The following is a 20,647-nucleotide window of genomic DNA, read 5'->3' as shown; positions in this document are numbered from 1 at the left end:
GGCACTGGGAAAACTAAAGGTTTCAACATCACTCTCAGTGATTGTTTGACTTTTGTGGAGTTAAGGCCAAAATAAGAAACTGTGAGTGGCAAAATTTTTGCTTATCTGGGAAGAAGCAGATATCTGGAAATGATCTGAGCATCTTTAGGGACTTTCAATTATATCCTGTGGTCAAATAACAACATGGGTGTTACGCAGAAGCACTCCCATTTAATAAGGTAGTTCTATTGGTGTAGTAAATTCAGATTAATAAAATATATAATCTCATGAGATGAACTGGGAGTCTCTGATTTTTTTCTTCTTACAAATTTTTTTTCTTTTCTTTGAGTTGTGATAGCAAAGGAAAAGAGTATTTAGAACCTGAGTGGAGAATAGCCTGCTTTTATAGGCTTATTTGCAATTACTCCACCACTGGTTCTGGAAAAAAAAACCCAACAGTTTAATTCAATGAAAAGCTATCCTGAGAAATCATAGAATCATAGAATTGTCTGGGTTGGAACGGACCTCTGAGATCATCAAGTCCAACCCTTGATCCACTACCGCCGTGGTTACTAGACCATGGCACTAAATGCCACAATCAGTCTCCTTTTAAATATCTCCAGGGACAGGGAATCCACTACTTCCCTGGGCAGCCCATTCCAGTGTTTGATCACCCTCTCCGTAAAGCAATTCTTTCTAACTCTATCTAATATCCAACCTAAACCTCCCCCGGCACAACTTAAGACCGTGCCCTCTTGTCTTGCTGAGGGTTGATTGGGAAAAGAGACCAACCCCCACCTGGCTCCAACCTCCTTTCAGGGAGTTGTAGGGAGTGATGAGGTCTCCCCTGAGCCTCCTCCAGGCTGAACAGCCCCAGTTCCCTCAGCCTCACCTCACAGGACTTGTGTTGGAGGGCAACCAGCCTGGTTGCCCTCCTTTGGACCCGCTCCAGGACCTCAATATCCTTCCTGAACTGAGGGGCCCAGAAAGAAACATAAGGCAATATTGTGCTGTAGGGATTTTTCCTACCTTATTTTTAATGCATCTAGAACTTAATATGCAGGTGACCTTTCTATGCTGTGAAGGGAAACAAGGGAGAAAGTGTCTCAACCCTACCTGAGGCCACAGTTAGAAGACCCTGATGGTCTGACCCATATAGATTTCCTCCTGAGATATTTGCCAAATAAGTCAAGCTTAGGTTAAGTAATTAGGAAAGAAACAGCAAATGAGTGAGCTGGCAAAGGCTGATGCTGACCCAAGGTAAGACTGTTATGCCTAGAAGAAATGGCTCTCAGTTCTTTTGAGAACTGTGTTCCTGAAAGGGAGAGAAGGGTCATCAAAATTTCCCAGCATGATGGAAATCTCAGTCACAAGTTCACCAGCTTGTAAGTTCAGTTCAGCACCTTTTTCTGAGAAGAGAGTGCTCAGATATCACACTATGGGATCTGAAGATCAGCTGGCAATTAATCCATTCCCTACTTGGAGTTTGCAAACTATTTAAGGATAAAGATCTAAGGAGTAAATCATCAAGTTTCTTAAAGAGTAAGGATAGATATGTCTTCATCCCTTTGGATGTGATTCATTTTAAATCACACTTCATAATCCATTTCCCTCACCAAGCTTGCTGACCAGAAAAGAAGTTATAGCACTTAGAAAGTTATAGCACTTAGAAAGATATCTCCAGATTTTATTATTACTGTTTTGTAGACAAATAAAGCTCTGTTTTCACTTGAGTCTTTCTTTACTTCCTGTTCCTGCTACTTTTTCCTTTGAACTCAATTCCCACAGTGGCACACACTGAGAAATGTCTTTTTTAAGAAATACTTGCAAACAGCACCTTAAAACTTTTATGGAGAGACACTGTCATGAAAAAGGTAAATTAAGATAGTAAATACTAACAGCATTTGTTAATTTACTCAATTTTACTGATAAGTGATGGCAAATTCAATAGGCAGCTGTGGATGGGAGACAATTCAGGTAACACTAGACAGAAAAAAGTCGGTATATACTGCAAGATAAGCTCTCTAGGTAACTTCAAGGATCAACAGAGAAAGATGGTTATTCTTAGACTCCACAATTATCGTAGATTGCACATTTCACTCTTTGATTGACAAAGTGAGACAAGATGAATCATACCCTATATCACCAGAAAAATGTCACTCTAACAAATGTCTCTTTAGTTCAGACCTTCAGAAACTGTCATTTTAGACAACAATGCATAAACTAAAAAGACCTGGATCTGTTATTTGCGTACCTGGTTTTTGCCCTAAGAAACTGAGCCTCAACTTCAGACCACAAGTAGCAACACATGTAGAGAAGATTGGGGTCATTTTGTGTAATACCCAAAACTTCTTATTTAGACTCATGAGAGTTGTACACTGCTTTGCCAGTACCTCTAGTAGCACCAAAGCACCTGCTTTAGCATTCTGCTACCCACTTACATAGATGCTCAAGAAAAAGAAAGGAATTTCTTTGGCCTATTCCTATATGATTTTTTGGCTCAGTTTCTATATATTAACTAGTGGTGTATCTTATACTTGTAGCTCTATACTTGTTAAAAGTATTCATCTAGTGCATACCGTGTTTATACGCTCTTGTTTCCTAAACAGTGCAGCTTCAGTAGTTGACTATTAAATAAACTGTACATCATTCTAAGAGATTGAAGGATTGATTGAGCTTACAAACTACAAAATATATAGTATCAAGAAAATATTTCTACTAATTCAGTTAAAAACTTTTTTACCTGAAAGTATTACTTTACAAGTAGATATGCTTCAAGTCGAAGATCTGGGAAGACATCAGTTTAGAAACAATGAACCAAGCATTCAGGTTAAGAAAAAACACATGAACTGGGTCATCACAATTTAAACAGATGTCTGAAGTGATATCTGAAATGGCCTTCTCCTTCTCTTCCTAACTGCAGTACTTTGTTATTGCAGACTGAAAACTATGAAAAGTTCGTTTAATTGAGCTTTAATAGGAAAGTGTTGGAACACCAGTTTGGAGTGAGCTTTTGTTCCATGGCTATATCACTGAGGGATAGTATTAACTTACTGGACATGATCTTGAATTTGGGCAGTAGAGAAGCCCTCTCTGCTGCATGCCGGCTTAGCCAGTGAGTTTTGCCAGCCAGCATATGGGCCAGGCCAAAGTTCTGTCTCCATTGAAGGAGGGTTGAACCTGGGTTAAACAATCTAGGTAAGAATTGCTGTAGTATCTGTAAAATTCTGTCTTGTTAATGATGAGCAAGACATCTCTAAATTAGCTTTCCCACATATCTATAGTAGACAGTTTCCACTTCCCAAACTAGATCTATGTTATGAAATCTATTTCTTTTGCAATTATTTTCCCACAGCATAAAGGAGGATGCAGTGTGTGATGGAGCACGGGAGCACCTATGAAGCTGATTATACAATAGAAGGGTGTAGTCCTGTGCTAGGACTGGAGAGGGAGGACTCCTATCTGCCCTACTTAAACTTTATTCCTGAAAAAGTGTTAAAGGCTACCTAAGCAAAGCTTATACAGCAGGAAATTTTAGGAGTCCAGGAAAATTTGAACAAGCAGTAGCCCTTTTTATATTCACACGTAAGATATGGCAGATGAGCAGATGAGACAGCTTATCTTTGTATGCTCTGTAATTTGGAAAACAAATCAGAACAGTTGTCCAGGCATCCAAAACCATTCTAAAACTGGGAATCAGTCCACATTGTAGGATGTTATGCCAGTAATACAGCACTGATGTGGGTTGTACTGGTTATAGTGATGTAGCCAAGAGTGTAAGTCGATTCCTAGGCCTTGCAACAGTGTGTTCTCACTAGAGAAACCTTTCAGAACTTAAATGGAAAAAACAATTTAAATATTAAATTATGCTTTACATTTTCACATCTCTGAGTGACTGAACTTGCTCCTTGACATTATAATGTGGTAGTTTATTCCTACAGTTTTACAAATTGTCTCTCAGTCAAGGTGCCCTTAAGATGATATACATTGGTTTGCTTGTATTCAGTTTTTACTAAGGAATTTCTCTGAATTTTTGCATTTGCCAGAAATTCAACAGTGTTATTTTACTGTTGTTTGTTTCTAAGTCATAACACATTTGATGTTTTCAGAAGTATTTTAAAACTGGTTTGGTACCCAAGCTGCCGTGCAGATAAATCAGTAGTTGCAGTGCATGGGTCATAGCACTTTCCTTGAACTGTAAAAATGGGATTTTAACCAAGAGTGCTAAACATCACAAGCCATTTATTCTGTGTTCACAGCAGAGTTGAAAGAAACGTGACAATGTTACCTAATAACTAAATGCCAGAGAGCAAGATTTATTCTGTGCTGTTGACAATAGAATCATGGCTTGATTATGCTGGTTTTAAAGGCCATGAAAACATTTTTGAGGGAGAAAAAGGAGAAGGGTAATATCATAATATGTCTTGAATTTTATCATGCTAACATTATTAATGTCAGACCATGAGAAAGAATCACTAGATCTAGATTCGCTAACAGACTTTACACTTTTATTTAAAGGCTTTGAAACTTGATTTCTGCCTTGTCCAGTTAAAACAGGATTCTGTATTCAGAATTTCTACTATCCCTGAAAGCCACATGCCACATCTTCATTTTAATGCTGAAGAAATGGTCTTCTTCTGCAGCAATGGTCTTGCTTGTGATAATGATTGTTAGATCAGATGATCCAGTTCTCCATAATATTATTCTCATTCTAGGTCTTCATTTCATCAAGTTTCAAGCAATTATGAGTTACAGGAGAGATTCAAAACAGTTCAGTCTTTTTTGTCTCTCTTACTTGTGTCAGTGAAAAACTTGAACATGTTTTAGTCTGCTTGTTCATCCCATAAATCCTCAAGTTCATCTCTATTCTACAAAGTCTTTGCTCTGGATCTGTAATAGTGCAGATTCATTGCCAAAACATGAGTATCTCCATTTTGGAGAAGAAGTGGAATGAGGTCCAGAATACGGTTACATGCATCTGTGCATATGCACAGACACAAAACTTGAAGAATCATCTCTCATTTGCAGAACATTAGGCTAAATTGACTAGGTGATTAACTAATTTTTTTCTCCTTGACACCTGGAAAATAATTAGTCATCCGTGGTACTGCAGAAGAAGCATAAACACCAGATGTTTAAACACATTGCATACTCTAATATCATTTTATGAATTGTTTAATAAAATAGCTAAGAGTACAATTTCCCTTTAAACTTTCAGTTGATTGGATTAACAATTGTTTTTAAAAACAGGGTTTTGTTTTCATAACTGTAGGATTGCTTTGGATTAATATGCACAGATGCACTGGCTGATTTGCACCATTAGGTCTTGAAAAGACTATTAAATTTTTATATCTTCCTATCTATTCTTATTATCTTTCTCAGTAAGAAAAATTTACTAATAATGGATGAAATATTTCAGCAATATTATGGAAGCAACTTTGCAACTGTAGAATAAAATGAAAATATATAAATAATAATAGTTAACAGAATATAGGAAAATAGTTCTGGTGGGGCTGCAATATGATACATGAAGATAAATTTCACAAGTGAAGTGAAAAAATATGGAAAACATATTCTTACAACCATGGCTGTAAATTAATACATTTTTTTTGCAAAACTTTCAGCTGACCAGTAAGTATATAGATTGACTTACCATAATGAATAGGTGTATGGTTAACTGTAGTGATAAACTAAGTTGCAAAATTCAATCTTGAATATGAATTTGGGCTCAGATTCTCCCCTGAGTGTTAAGCAGGATTGCAGTGCATATTCATTTTCCAATAAAGACTGTTTGGCCCAGACTTCAGCTACAGCATGAGGGTGCAGGAAAAAAGAAGGAAGATGTTACAACATCAGTCTTAAAATTGGAAAATATACTGGAAATATTTCTCCCAAATTTCCCTATTTTTCAAACGTGGTGTCAGAATATTAATATTTTTATCAAAATTTAGCAGCATTTGCCTCTGTAGCTTTTCTATTTGTAGAATTCTACTCCTTCAGAATTCACCTGCCAATATCACATCTTAAAGAATGCTGTGAGATCTTGGGCCACAGACAATTCAGTAAATATGTAGTAAATATGTTTATACAGGAATTTAATTTACAGTACCTTAATCTTTTGAAAGAATATGATTTTATTCAGTATTTGCCACTGTTTTTGTGGGTAAGTCTACTCAGGGAGTAAACTTTTGATCACCTTGCTGAGCAATTTCATTTTGTAAAGAATGTATCTCACTTATTCACAGAAAATGCAGTTTTAGAATAATATGTCTGCAAATGATTTTCAAACTGCAGCGTCTCAGTGCTAGGGTACTGTAAATTTTTCACTATTGCTGCAATAACATAGAAATAACTGTATTATAGAAATGGAATAATATTGAATTGCTTGCTTTTGGTTTATGGACAGCAATTCAGCCACTGCATAGGTTCATTTTGTGACTGTTCAGCACAGTAGGTTAGATGAAGCATTAGCAGTTTAAAATAGACCCATACACTTTCAATTTCAGTGCAGCCCAATGATTTTTCCTATCTTGTCTGCTGGCATGATTATGCAATCAAAACAGCACTTCCAACATTAACCTCCTTGCAAGTTTTGTTTTGGCTCAAGGACATGTTGAGTGGCTAAACCTTGATCCTGTTCCCATTAAAATCAAAGCTTCCTTTGATTTCAACGGCACAGGCAGAGATCTCAGTGAAACAGTAGGATCTGTCTGGTAATTTACAACAATAACAAGTAGGGATACATTTGTGAGAGTACAAATGTCGCCTGTGCTGTGCTCCAAATGTCTTGAATGTGTATTACTGACAAAATATTATGACCTTACATAGATGAACAGACCCGCTGTTTGGTTCAAACAGGAGAATAATTCTTTTCAGAATTAGTTGCTTTAAATATAATTATATTGCTCACTCTTTCAGCAGTTTGCACTCACTGCTTCTGTCTGTATTTGATCTAGGAACAGAAGTAGTCACTTCACCTTTTATAAGCATTTCCTTCCTACAGCAAACAAGAACTGAATAATTCATAGTAATTATATTTTTTTCTGCATGTGTTGGGAAATAAGGACTTTGAAATTTTCACAGGTTTCTTGAAGAAATAATAAATCAAAGCCCTTGCTTTGTAGATTGTGAATATTCACAATTCACACAGTTAAAGTTGGGGATTAAATTGTTTCTCTCCACTGAGTTAAGAAACTAACCTACAAAGCATAAACCCTACATTGTGCAATCAAATGCCCCATTAGAAAAAAAAAAATCCCTTATAATAATTGTCCAGGCTTTTAAGTTTAAAAACTATTTCCCAGGGATGGGAAGTGTGTGTATAGTATGATTATGCTAACATTCAGAGCCAAAATGGAAAGAACATGAATACAGACAAGTCAGGAAGGAGGTTAAAAAAAACAAAACAAAACAAAACAAAACAAAACAAAACAAAAAAAACAAACAAACAAACAAAAAAAAACTAAGAGTGAAAAACTGGAAAATCTTTCTCAGAAAATCTTCCATTTAGTCACGTAAGCACTAACTATTCACCCTGAGGTAACTGTTCTTCTTTTCCTTAAGCTTTCAACTCAACTGACGCCGTGCCGTGCTGTTTTCTCTCCCTGCAAGGCTAAAACCAGGGGGAAGTTTCCTTTCCCTTTGCCAGTCACCAGTTACCAGGTGTTTGCTTCTGTCTCTCCACGGAAGACAAAAGAAGAAACAGAAACACCACCTTATTGCTACAATCAAAATTCATGGATCAGCCAAAAGGACCTGCTTCACTTTATGAAAAGCACCTGCAGTTTTGTCCTTGCCAGCAGGGTCCTTGAGTGTGGTCAATGAGGATGTTTATAGTTGTTTGTAATATTACCCTAACTCTGTACACAGAGAAAAGGACCAATGGGCTTTGCCAATGAAGTAGCTAATGGGCTCATCATCTTCACCTTCAGCTGGGTACACAGGTTTCCTTTTGGTTTTAAACCAACATGAGTCTTTCCTTTAGGCAGTTTAGGTTTCTAAGGATAGGACCCTCACTAAGTGTAAGGTAATCGTAATTATAATATAATGAATGTAATAAATGCTGTTGTAAGACAGCTTTAAGTGACACAAAATTGCCAACTATTATAGATACATTTTTGCTTTTAATTAGAGAGAAGCAACCATCTCATTTATTCTAGTTAAACCAGAGATGTAATTTTTGAGGTTAGCATCAAAGACATCATGATTTAACCTTACCAAGCACACGACTAATAATAATTTTAAGTGTACTTACACTAAGCAATAATAGTGGCTTTTAATTTTATTACAGGGTAATAATTTAGACGTAGGGTAGATCACCTGGGAGATGGAAGGCCGAGCCAGTGAACTGCAGACTACCATGATACTATTATTAACCCTTTACTATTACAACCATCATTGAAACTGATGTTATCAAGCAGAAAATGTATGTACCTGAAGAGCTTTAAAAGAAATATTTTTGAGGCTTAAGAGAGTGGGAAATTAGGTCATAGAATCATAGTGGTTAGGGTTGGAAGGGACCTCAAAGATCATCTAGTTCCAACCCCTTTGCATGGGCAGGAACACTAGACAAGGTTGCCCCAAACCCCATCCAACCTGGCTTTGAGTATTTTCAGGGAGGGTACATCCATAGCTTCCCTTTGCTTCCCTATGCAACCTGTTCCAGTGACTCAGCACCCTAACAGGTTCATGATTTGCTGAAAGAAGCCATGGCTACTGCAATCAGTAGACCCTTGAATGTGTGAAATAGTTTCTGCAAATCAGAGAATGTTTCTAAACAGATAAATTAAGCACTGCTTACTTTATTTTTTACTGATTATGCCACCATGACAATCATGAGTAAGAAAAAGGAAATATGAACTTTTTCCATTTTGCCTATGGTTTTTGGAAAAAATGGCATTGTTTTTTGCTTACTCTTTAGAAATGTCAATAGAAATATAAAAATCCTCATAATATTATCTGTCATTTGCTAGCTTTGTGTTAGAGTATAGCATTGCTTCTCCTGATAAATCTGATTTGCAATCACTCAAGCAACGGAGATTCTATTAAATAAATCATGGCACAATGCATTAGACCCTACTTATCATTGTTACTTATGATGGGCTTACATTTGTTTCATATAGTATTGCACTTTTTGGAAATACCTTTATTCCCACCCTGCCATCACCATGAAAATGCTTTTTCAGTCATGTCAGTCTAGTTCTTGCATTTGTCTGTCAATTAAAATTTTAACCCAGACTACAACTGAAGAAAAACTGTATAGTGAGTTGTGATTATTTCAAAGGTCATAGGGTACTTCCACAATGCAGATTATTAAGAACCTCAAATATACATTTAGCAGTTTTCTTCTTAAGAGCTTCACAGCTCAGCATTCAATATTTTTTTTCTCTAGGGTATTTTGATCACTATGCAAAACTGAATCATTGCTTTGTAGCACTGTGGGACACAAATGCATTTCTGTTCACTTCATGTTAGTTAATCAGAGCCTCCACATATGTGTCTGTATTCTCTGTGTTTTCTTCCATCATCTAGGAAATCTAAGCCTGAAAAATAACAGCAAACTCTTTGTTTTGGTTTGGTTTTTAGGCTGGGAGAAGAGATGGAAGAGAAGGTAGGAAGGATAAAATCTGAAATGAGTAAAGTAAAATACAAAAAAAGAAAAAAAAAAAAAACAAACCAAAACACTAAACTTAAAACACATCTTGTTTCTAGAAACACTGAAAGGAAAAATAAGATGGAGTTCAACCAGACATGGCTCTGCACCCCTGTGACAGTATGCAATAGAGATGGCATATACTTCTGCTACTCATGTAACCCTCAAAGACACAGAGAATTCAGCTGAGCTGCTGGCCCAGGTACCCAGAACCAGCTTGGTAACCCTGCTGCACCCTGCCTGGCCCAGCCAGTAAGGTGCTGACCAGCTCTCTGTCTAGTGGTGCCGTATGTAAGAGTGCTCCAGTCTCCACTGATTCTGTTCTCTAGATCTTCATTTAAAAAATGAGAGCTGAGACATCCATACACATACCCGCAGGCATATGCCTGCATTTTGATCTCTTACTCCTGAAATATAACCCATTAGAAACAAACTCAGCAGAACTAAAAATGTCAGTTTTCTTCAGTTTTTATATCCCTGCACATCCCAAATGCTTGAGCTGTCCAGTGGTTTCTGGTTTTTTTGCACCATTCCTCCAGTTTTGTTGCCAAAACTCTACACCTCTGTAGCTTTGTCTGTCCTACTTGAAGATTCTTCTGTAGTCCTCTTCTCTTAAGTAAATAAAAATAAGACTGGAGGAAGTGGCCTGAAGGTGTGCCAGGTGAGGTTTAGACTAGATATTAGGAAGAATTTCTTTACTGAGAGAGTAGTCAGGCACTGGAAAGGGCTTCCCAGGGAGGTGGTGAAGTCACCATCCCCAAAGATAATTAAAAATTGTGTAGATAAGACACTTCGTGACATGCTCTAGTGGACACGGTGATATATATATGTGTGTATTTTTTTTAAATTAATTAAATTAATTTAATTTTATTTTATTGGAGGGGATGTTGATGATTGGATGCAGTGATGTTGCAACCATGACAATGCTGTGACTTTCTCCCCTGATCTGTCTTTTTGTTGAGGTAATCCTTTTGCTCATGAAACCAGCACCAGACACTAGAAGGATAACCTTCAGGGCAAGGGTGCTACCTGATTTTACAATCTCACTGGTATCCTGGTGTACCTGTAGAGCATTTCCCACAAATGCACAAATGCACAGTGCACTGAGCTCATATGGGGTGGGAAATCCTCTTCCCCTGGTTTCCTGTAGCAGCTGTTCATTGTGTAACATACACAAAATCAATAAATATGCTGCACCAAATACTTCAGAGAGCATTCTAGCAAGGTGCTTCTCTGCAGACATTTGTCAATAGTCTTGCATTCATTCACACCCTTTTTAAGAAACACTTTTCCTGGTTTTAAATCCAGAAGGTGTCTTGCCATACTATAAGTTTCTTCTGAGACATTACATAAGGAGCTGTATTATTTTGTGTGGACCAATGCTATCTATACTAGTGTGTGGGCTTTTGAAACCCAAGCATCAAAAACTAGAAAAATACAGTTTTCATGCTATTTATATTCTTTTTAAAAGAAGATACAATATATATTGAATTCCACTCCATTACTTTGAAGGCAGTAAGTCTATGAAGTCTGCACTGGTGAACTGGTAAATTAGAAAATCATAACACATCTCCAAGTTTGTCTTACACTCCAGCTGCATTAAATGAACTTGAGGACTGAAATGCAAAAATAGCAAGACTGGCTGAAATAAGATCTTGTCCTGCCCTACAGATTCTCAGGTATTATTGCATAGGTTTATTTCTTTATTTTAAGCTAGAAGTCTCATGCCTTTTCTTTTTCTTTTGGTAGTAAAATACAGTGCATAAACAACTGAAGGAAAAGGAAGTCTTCAAAATCAAAATTATTTAAGGGATTTAGGAGATAAAATTGTATTTAAAACCACTAGTACTGAGACTTAAATCTTCACATAGTTCAGACACTTTTGAAACTGTTTGGAAGTGAGTTGAGGATGAATTTCCAAGATAGAAAAGTAATGTCTCTTTGGCCTCACATGCCAAATGCTAATAATTGCATTATATATTATTAATTGAAGAAAATAACATAATAATAGTTGAATAATCAAAGTATAAAACTTGGAGTTTATACGAAAAATGGGTAATTACACTGTCAATGCTCTTTCTTTGGGCAGTATGAGAGTATGTAAGTTGTTGATAGTATTTCCCCATATCTGTTGCTGAGGAAGAACCCAGCCACAGTCTGCCAGAAAAACAATGAAGTAACAGTTTCTTCTGAAAAATACAAATTTACCATCTTTTGCACAGCTAACATCAACAGGGCAGAAGACACCTATCTAATGGTGTGAGCTGATAATAATTGTCTTATTTTCAAATACGTGCTCACAAAGTCAGATGCTGTGAGCCAGCTATAGATGTGCTATGAAGGGTTGGATTTTTTCAGTTAATTCTCCTTCAGATTCTCAGTTCCTCACATCTTTTCTATCTTGCCTCATAACAGCAAGCCTCTTACCTTTGTCTGAACACCTCTTAGCATTAAATATGAGATGTCCAGTTTTGTTTTTGAACACTACAAAATGGCCAAAAATTCCTTCTCTTTACAAGCTAAATACTTTATGAAATCAGGTTGAGTTTGTTCGATAATTTTAGGCTAACTTTGGAGAAGAATCATAGAAAAAAGTGGTGTCAGCATTTTGTATTTTGTGCCTTGGCATTGAGCTGGTTACAGATATGGGCTGAATTCCACTCGCTGTGTGAGTATATGCAAACCCAACTTCAACTTTGTAGAGACTGGAAAAGTGTAGATGAAAAGGATAGCAAGTGGTCTAGGCCTAGAAATGGGATAGGTTTTTGAACAGAAATTCACATGAGGAAAAAAAAGTTCAAAGCCTCTGCTTGATACAGGACCAGAATTTGAACTCAAATACTTTACTACTTGCATGAATGTCTTAATCACTAGCTATTTAGATATTCTGAGGCAGAGCTTTTATAGTCACTGCTTATAAGTTTCCTCTTTGTATAAAAATACTCAAATAGTCATTATACCAGACTGCATAAATTATTCCAGCCTGGCTGTTAGGCCATTTGCCTCACTGATGTATTTCAGATGATGCACTATCAAATATCTAGCAATTTCTCCAAAGTGTGATGGAGTCTGTAGGAAGCACTGAAAGCACTTTCCCAGGATGTCCTTACATCTTAGAAAGCAGAAGCACTCTCTCAGGAGAGCAATTTTCTCACTCTCCCTTTTTTAATTTTCCTCAGTGATATCTTTCAAGGTGTCTTATTTTGTGTCAGATGGAGTATTTCTGAAGCAAACAAAACACTTTTATTCGATTTTGTAATGCAGAAAATAATAAAGCATTTTAAAATTTTGGTTGCATACTTATGGCTGTTCTATTTTCTGAGTGCAGATCATACAAAGAAAGCAGGAACTTGTACAGCCATGTCCAGCACCCCAGTCTCTTAGCTTCCATCCCCAAGGGCTCATGGTGCAAATAAAAATAGATAGGGAAAGAGCAGAGGAAGCATTTGCTAGAAATCATGTCTGCACAGCAGAGAATTGATTTCAAACAGAATATCTGAGAAGTCAATAAGCGTGTTGTAGAAGAAAAAAACAAAGGATTAATCAATTACTGTAGTTGAAGTAGGATTTTAGGAATGTGTATAATTTTCCTGAATTAATAAATGTTTTAACAGTTTGAAAGCCTGGGTTTATAAAGACTTTGCACATTATCTGCAACAACAGCAACTTTATGCATGCATGAACTTAATGAACCAACCAACAAAAACAAAGAAGTAAGATTATTAATGAGACATTTGCTCAAGGCAGGGTAAATGAGTTGCTTCTGAGAACATCAGAGAGAGTTCTCTAATGATAGGCAGAGAGGCACAGCTGCTGTTTTATTTTTGTACAAAGATAGTGGTCAGTGGGTTTATTGCTGGCTGACATAAGAAACAGATTTGGTAGGACTTTAGGTATAAACCTTTAAGTACGTGCTTCATTCCTCTCCTTTTGCTTTCCTTTTATAACCTTTTCCCTCCTCTGTCTTTTCATTCTTCCTGTGATTTTTCTTATGTTTTGTTCCCTAAAAGTTATTTTATTCACACTTTCTGAAATGGGTAAACTTATTTAATAACTGATGGGCTGGTCTAATCATAACTAAGCTTAGTAGCCGTCTGGAAGTTATTTATCATTTTGAGTCATTTCTTTTCCAAGGCTCTGCTTTGTTTCTACTGTGCTTATGGGGACGTTAGTCTTCCACCTCCACTGAAGTTTTCTTCCTCAGAAATAAGCAGGAAAAGACTAAAATTTGACCTTCAGGTCAATATGTTTCACAACAGCCTTTATCTTCACTGAGTCAGTTTCTTTGCAAGACCTGGGTGATTGTGAACTTCTTGCTTTTGAAGCCCACGGAGAGACTTTCATGCTTGGTCTACAGAAGTTGCATGTCACTAATTACATTTAAAGGAATTGTTTGCCCTCTCTTTCTCAGAAGTTTAATTTTATAGTAAGTGGATACGAGGAACTCTGTGCTAAGGTTCTTTAAATGTTGTCTATTATAATGATGTTTACTTATTTTCAAAATCTAAAAATGGATAGGTATTAAGTAAAAACTCTTCCTCAAATAGATGTTGGCTAGGAGAGAAACCTAAAGTGGTAAGAAAACTGAGGCGGTTCAAAAGAAGAAAGTAAGGTCATTGATCTTTTCAGATGTATGTAAAAAAGATTATGTTAAGAAGAAAAGTCACACAAACAATATCCATAGAATGGGTAACATTATTTCAGAATCTTATGTAAATATAAGCAAATAGGAGAATCATTACAAGATCTTAGTTACTTGTAGAGGAAATATAAGCTCATTTTGCTTCATGGCATGACACATCTTCTGATCATAAGCAAAATATAGAATAATATCTAACATTAAATCAAAACCCTTAATTATTTCAAAATTGGAACATAGAATACTTTTGTTCTCATATGACAGATTTAGTTGAGCTTGAAAGAAGTTTTAATGGCTACATTTATGGACTGTTACTCCAGGAACTTACTCTTAGCATTTCTAAGCATCGAGTGGAGCTCCCCAATTAGGTTCTGCAGTCTTTCTGCATATGGGTTAAACAGGTTGCTTCATGAATTTCTTTAAGGCAGTAAGCTTTTGTTTTATTTGTGTTCCACAACTCTTTCTCTCTTACTGTTTTTCTCTGGCTACTCAGAACAAGATCTGGCTTTGTACTTTACTGTTTTACCAGCCCAATAGTGTATCTCTGTAATACAAGCACACCTGTGATTTACATCACCAGAACTAAAACTTAACAGTTCATGAAATTTATTGCTATTGTTTGATTCATTTGTATTGAGTCATACAGAACACAAGATAATTGTAAATTTATTTCATATTGTTTTCATAGTGGGTGATTGGTCATAGTTCCCATGCAAATCTGGAGCTGCAGTGAGAATTTTAACTGCTTCATAAAAGTTAATGTCAGAGGTTTTCTGATGACTGCACCCATCTCCTTTAATGGTCTTCTTTATTTATTTATTTTTCTTGAACAAACTAGACCCAAGTCTTCTTTCTTACATATTTTCTGTAGCCCCAATCCAGCAGATTATTTTTAGACCACTTTCTCTTATGCCAAATGGCATAAAACCATAATATTTCCTCCAGCTTAGTAATATTAAATTTAATTTTTCAGTTTTCAGACTATTTTCCCATCTATTTAAAACCTTATGCAATTCATGACTTTGTTTCTTGATGCATACATCCCACCCACTCCCCTGCCCCATTTGTCTGATTTTAAATTTTTTCTACTATTCAGATCCAGCTGACTCAGTCAAATAGCTGGGATGTTCTCAGGAGTGTATGAGCCAGGGAGAGGACAAGAAAAGTGAAAATAAGAGGGAGAAGAGGGAAAGTGATGGAAACAGAAGATATCCAGGGTGTACTAATGGACACCTAACAAGGCCTAGTGCATTGGTTGCTGGAGCTGTACATGTTTGTTACTGAGAGGGTGGAGCTCTTGTTATTGGTGTGTGTCCAGTAGTAGGCAAACACCAATCCTTCCATCTCAACATGGATGTGTTGAAGTGGTTCAATCATTCTGTCTTTTGGAGTGATATGAAAGAACAGGAGAAAAAAAATCTTAAGGATATTTGCATCAGTGCAAACATCATCCCTCAGTGACTACAGCTGTGTTAACACTGGAAACATGAAGAAAGCACCTGCCCTAAGGACTATTGACTGATCTGGGCTGATATTTTTCTCATCACACACTCTTCACAGCCTTGGGAATGTCACTTAGGACAAGATACACAGCCTATTACAATCCCTAAGAAGAGAATTCTGTGTACTATGGATGTCCAATCATTAAGCAGCAGCTCACTCCATTACCCGTAGCCATTGTCTGCTGGCTGCTGCCACCAAACAGGAAAGGCCCTAAATCTCACCAAACTGAAAGATGCAAAGGGATGATATTCTGTAGAGATTTATATTTAAGCCTTAAATGAAATTTGTAGCAATTCATATACAGAGAGGAGAGAAGGCTAGACTCCACCCAAAGACCAAAGGCTAAACTACACCCAAAGTGGTATCTATTAGGTGTTGTCTAGGACAACAGCCCACTGCCTGCTGTACACAGACAACTCTCTGTTGGATGCTTCTACATCTTCTGCTCTCCACTGGGACAGCTCTACATGGATCAGCACAAGGCACACAATCTTCCCCATCACCTGGTGCTGCACTGCTCCTCCCTGCCTCTTGGCACCACTCTGCTCCTCTCCACTGGGCCATGTGCTGATCCATTCACACAGACTTGCCCTGGTGAAGATTTGTAGAAGTACCCGGCAGAGAGTTGGAGGGGTGAGAGAGCATGGGAAGAGCTGGCAGTGGAGAGCTGGTTGCAGCAGATAATTGGCAGCAGACAGCTGTACTTTTCCAGTTAGTTGTGCTCTCGGCATGCTGCAGGCTCTTCTACAGCACAAAGAGGTGGCATGAGTATTTTCATTCCAAAATCACAAGATGGCCACACTTCATCTTCCACAGAATAGGTTTTGTTAGATATCATTTAAATAAGACACAGACCACTGTGCTATAGAGAAGCCTAAACAGGAGTAATAATGTGGACAGAAAAAACACCAGTCATGGGTCTAGAAGAAAATCAAATAGTAACTGTGTAACCAGTTGTCAGGATACTCCCTAACAGCCAGGAAAAGAACACTGTACCAGCTGTAGTTCAGTAAATTCAGTGCATAATGATTGTAAAAGGCATGCTCTGAGTCCAAACTGGTAAGACTGCCAGCTTTAAGGATTATCAGAAAGGTTCAGGAAACAAGCTTCAAAATAGACAAAGTAGATTACTGCAAACTGTTACATATGTATAATACTTTCAGAAAGGTAACATCAGACTTTTTAATTAGAAGAAGTTTGTATCTTCTTAAATAAATCACTCAAAATGTATGACTCTCCTTTTTTTATGTCTATTTGCACAAGGCTAGCTGTTTGATATTAGCATTGAATCTTTTCTCTAATACAAGCTGTTGAAGTTACTAAACTATCTAATAGCTTCCTTTCCTTATATTGATACAAAAGCATGATCATCAAGAGATTGTGACATTCCATCTCTTAAAATATTTCCTGAAATTAGTAACATACTTTAGCAATATTAAGTGACTGATGGTTTCACATCTTCTCAGTGTTTTTAATACATTTATTGCAGGAAGTAGGAGGACTGAGCAATACTAAAGCTATTTCTTCTCTATGAAGTGTAGCAGAATTTTAAGTGGTCTCACTACTCAGCACAATCACTAAAATAAATGTGTGACATACAATCACATTTTTAGTTAACTCAGCACTTGAAATAACACATCAGCTCTCTGGAGAATAATTAATGAATCATGATGAATATGCACCAACTTGCTAATCTTACCATTCTGAATACAAATTTTGGAAATTTTTGTTCCCTAAGCTTCACCTCCACTTTCTGTGAAGTTGGGAGAGTGTTGCATCTTACAGGTATTAAGATTTGGAAAGCATGTTAGATCTGTTTATAGCTTAATTTGCTACAGGTCAAGAGTTTGAAAAGTCATTGGGTTAGGTAGTTAGGTATGAATTTATTGAAAGCACATAATTTAGCTGAAAGTCTAATAACAATACTAACAGTAATAATATATTAATAACTGAATGATTTCACTGCCAAGGGCTCCAATAAAATATCTAAGCAATCCCATTAAGCTGGGACAAACAAATGTCAACCAAGTACTGAGGTTCATGTCTGGCCCTGTTTGCCAGTGTACACATTTGTTTCTAAAGCTGTGACAGATTTCAGGTAACCATTGTCATTTTACTAAACTGCTTGATGCTGTAGCTTTCTAGCTAAGCCATGATAATGGACCTCTCAACCTGATTAAGTAGGTTCATCAAATAAAAATATTTTGGGGTCATTAAGATATTATTATACACAGGATTTTAGTACAAACCTAGTTTATGTTTTAAAGATTACCTGGCAGTTTATTAAAAAATAATCCTCATTAAGACACATTTTATTTTAAATTAAATAATCAGAAGTTTTGAAGAGGGCATAAAAATTTTGGATTGAGCTTCCCTTCTGCAATTCAGTATTACTGTGGGTACAAGAAATAGTTTACAGCATATTTATAAGTATTTTAGTTTTGTTCCATGCATTTATCTTATCTTTCTTTTTATTCCTCAATCTAAATAATAGATGAGTAGTAACCAAATATCAGAAAAGAACGTCCTTATGTATAGTTTCAAGATGCTAAAAAATCATATTCACAAAAATATTGTTTTGAGAGAAGAAAAGCCCCATCTTTGAACAAAAAAGCTTGGAAAGTTAGATACTTACCAAATGCATCAGACTAACTGTGCCATTCCCAGGTTCTCTCCACATTATAGGACTAACATACCTCCAACACTGAGAAATCTGGAATTTCTGGACATTTCTGTAATTGCTCCTGTTGCTCTGTGGAAAATATAGAAATCAGAGGCAAGTGTCTCAAGTGCTTTCTACTGCCTTTTATTTCCCTGTGGATAGGAATTCCAAACACTAAACTGTCAGATGTTTTCCGCAAGGTAGAACATCTGGAGAAACCTTGGCAAACCAGTGAAGAAAGCCTTATCCCTGAGTTTTCTGTTAAAGTCTGTGTTCTTTTAAAAAACAGTGGGACATTTTATATCACAGACTTTGATATTGAATGGGGCTATATAAAACATATCAAAGACAAAACTTCTTATTTAGTTTTTTTTAACTATTTAAAATTCTGTACAACTTGTTTCCCAATTACTGCTCCTCTGCTATTTCTCATTTCAAAAAGCATTCAATTTTGAGAATTTTCTAGAAATATGAAATGTGCCTAATGAGAGTTTTTTCCAGCCTTTTTTATTTTTCACAGACCAGAGAAACATCACTGGGTTTATTTAGTGCTTTCATTGTCTTTTGCTCATAATTAAGATCTCTCAGCATTTAACAAGACTAGAATGCACTGGAAAAAAAAGTGAATCTCCCTAAAATAATACTATGCACTCTTAATTTCCACTATAAAATTACTCACCTACTTCAATATACTATTTCAGTTAATTCTTTAGAATATGGGAGTTACATTTCAAGAAAAAAGTAATATTCATTACATCATTCCAGAAAAACAATATTATTTTAATTTACAAGTTATAGTCTTTCTGAGTAACAAATTTGCTGACATTTTATGCAGAAACCCTAAGTAATTATAATCTCAGTGGCAGTATATGGAAGTCTTTTCAGTATTTTCTTAAATGCCTCTGAATGCAAAAATTTGAATAAAACTACATTTTCAGAAAATAATTTTTAAACTAATTATTTGGCAGTATACAAAGAAACTTGGCTATGATTTGACACATCATTTGGGAGTAGCAGAGACTATAAGTCAGTAAGGTACTAATAAGGAAAACATTTAATTTAAAATTATTGATGTCTGAGGGGATTGTGTGTGTTCATTAAACAAGTGGCTTGAGAACTGAAAACTCTCAAATACTGTTTGTTTCTCCCAGAGCTCAGGAATAATATTAATTTATTAAAATGAAATTGGCAACCAATGCTTACAGTATTGCTCAGTTCAAATTACCATTACTATTTTATTTTAATTAATTAATGCAGATTACTCTACTCAAGTAAACACAAACTCATTGCACCTTTGTTACCATGGAAGAAACTTTTAAGATGAAGCAGCTAATAAATTAAATAATTGCTATAGTCTGCTATGTCTCAAGTGAAAAATACCTTTTTTTCTCTAACAGAAGGCAGAACTGTGCTACAAGAGCCTCTTTTCATAATTTGCAGTCGTATTGTTCGAGCATTTAAGGTGAAACAAATGCTGTATGTCTAGTAAGTTTATTATCACTGTTTTTAAATGCATATAATTTAAAATACTTTATTGATGCTTTTCAGAAAATTAATTAGAAATGCTGAGAAAATTAATGTTCACAAGCAGGTAGTTCTTAAGACTGAAATAATTGATACTAGAGATAAAAAAATGGTACCAGGGAAGCTGTTATTAGCTGTTATTAGGCTGGCTTGGGCCCCTCGCTACAAGAAAGACATCAGAGGAGGGTCACCAAGATGGTGAAGGGTCTTGAGAACAAGTTCTATGAGGAGGTTGAGGGAACTGGAAATGTTTAGTTTGGAGAAGGGGCGGTTAATAGGAGACCTTATTGCCCCCTACAACTACCCGAAAGGAGGTTGTAGGGAGGTGGGTGTTGGCATCTTTACTCAAGTAAACACAGTAGGGCTAATTGAAATGGTCTGAAGTTGCACCAGGGGAGGTCTACACTAGGAAGAATTTCTTCATTGAGTAGTCAGGTGCTGTAACCAGGTTAAGATCCCTAGAAGTATTTAAAAAACATATAGATAAGGGATTTCAGGGCATGCTCTAGTGGGCATGATATTTTAAATATTTTGTGTGTGTGTGTGTCTGGGTTTTATTATTTTATTTATTTTCTTTTATTTTGATGATGGGATGTTGATGGTTGGATGTGGTGATCTTGTATGTCAAACCATGACAGTTCTGTGATTCTGTGATTTAAGTATCTTCAAAAATAAGGAGGAGTAAATA

This window comes from Heliangelus exortis, chromosome 2, assembly GCF_036169615.1.
Source record: "Heliangelus exortis chromosome 2, bHelExo1.hap1, whole genome shotgun sequence".
Classification (NCBI taxonomy): Eukaryota; Metazoa; Chordata; class Aves; order Apodiformes; family Trochilidae; genus Heliangelus; species Heliangelus exortis.
The sequence above is the reverse complement of the archived record's forward strand: the minus strand, read 5'-3'. Positions refer to the sequence as shown.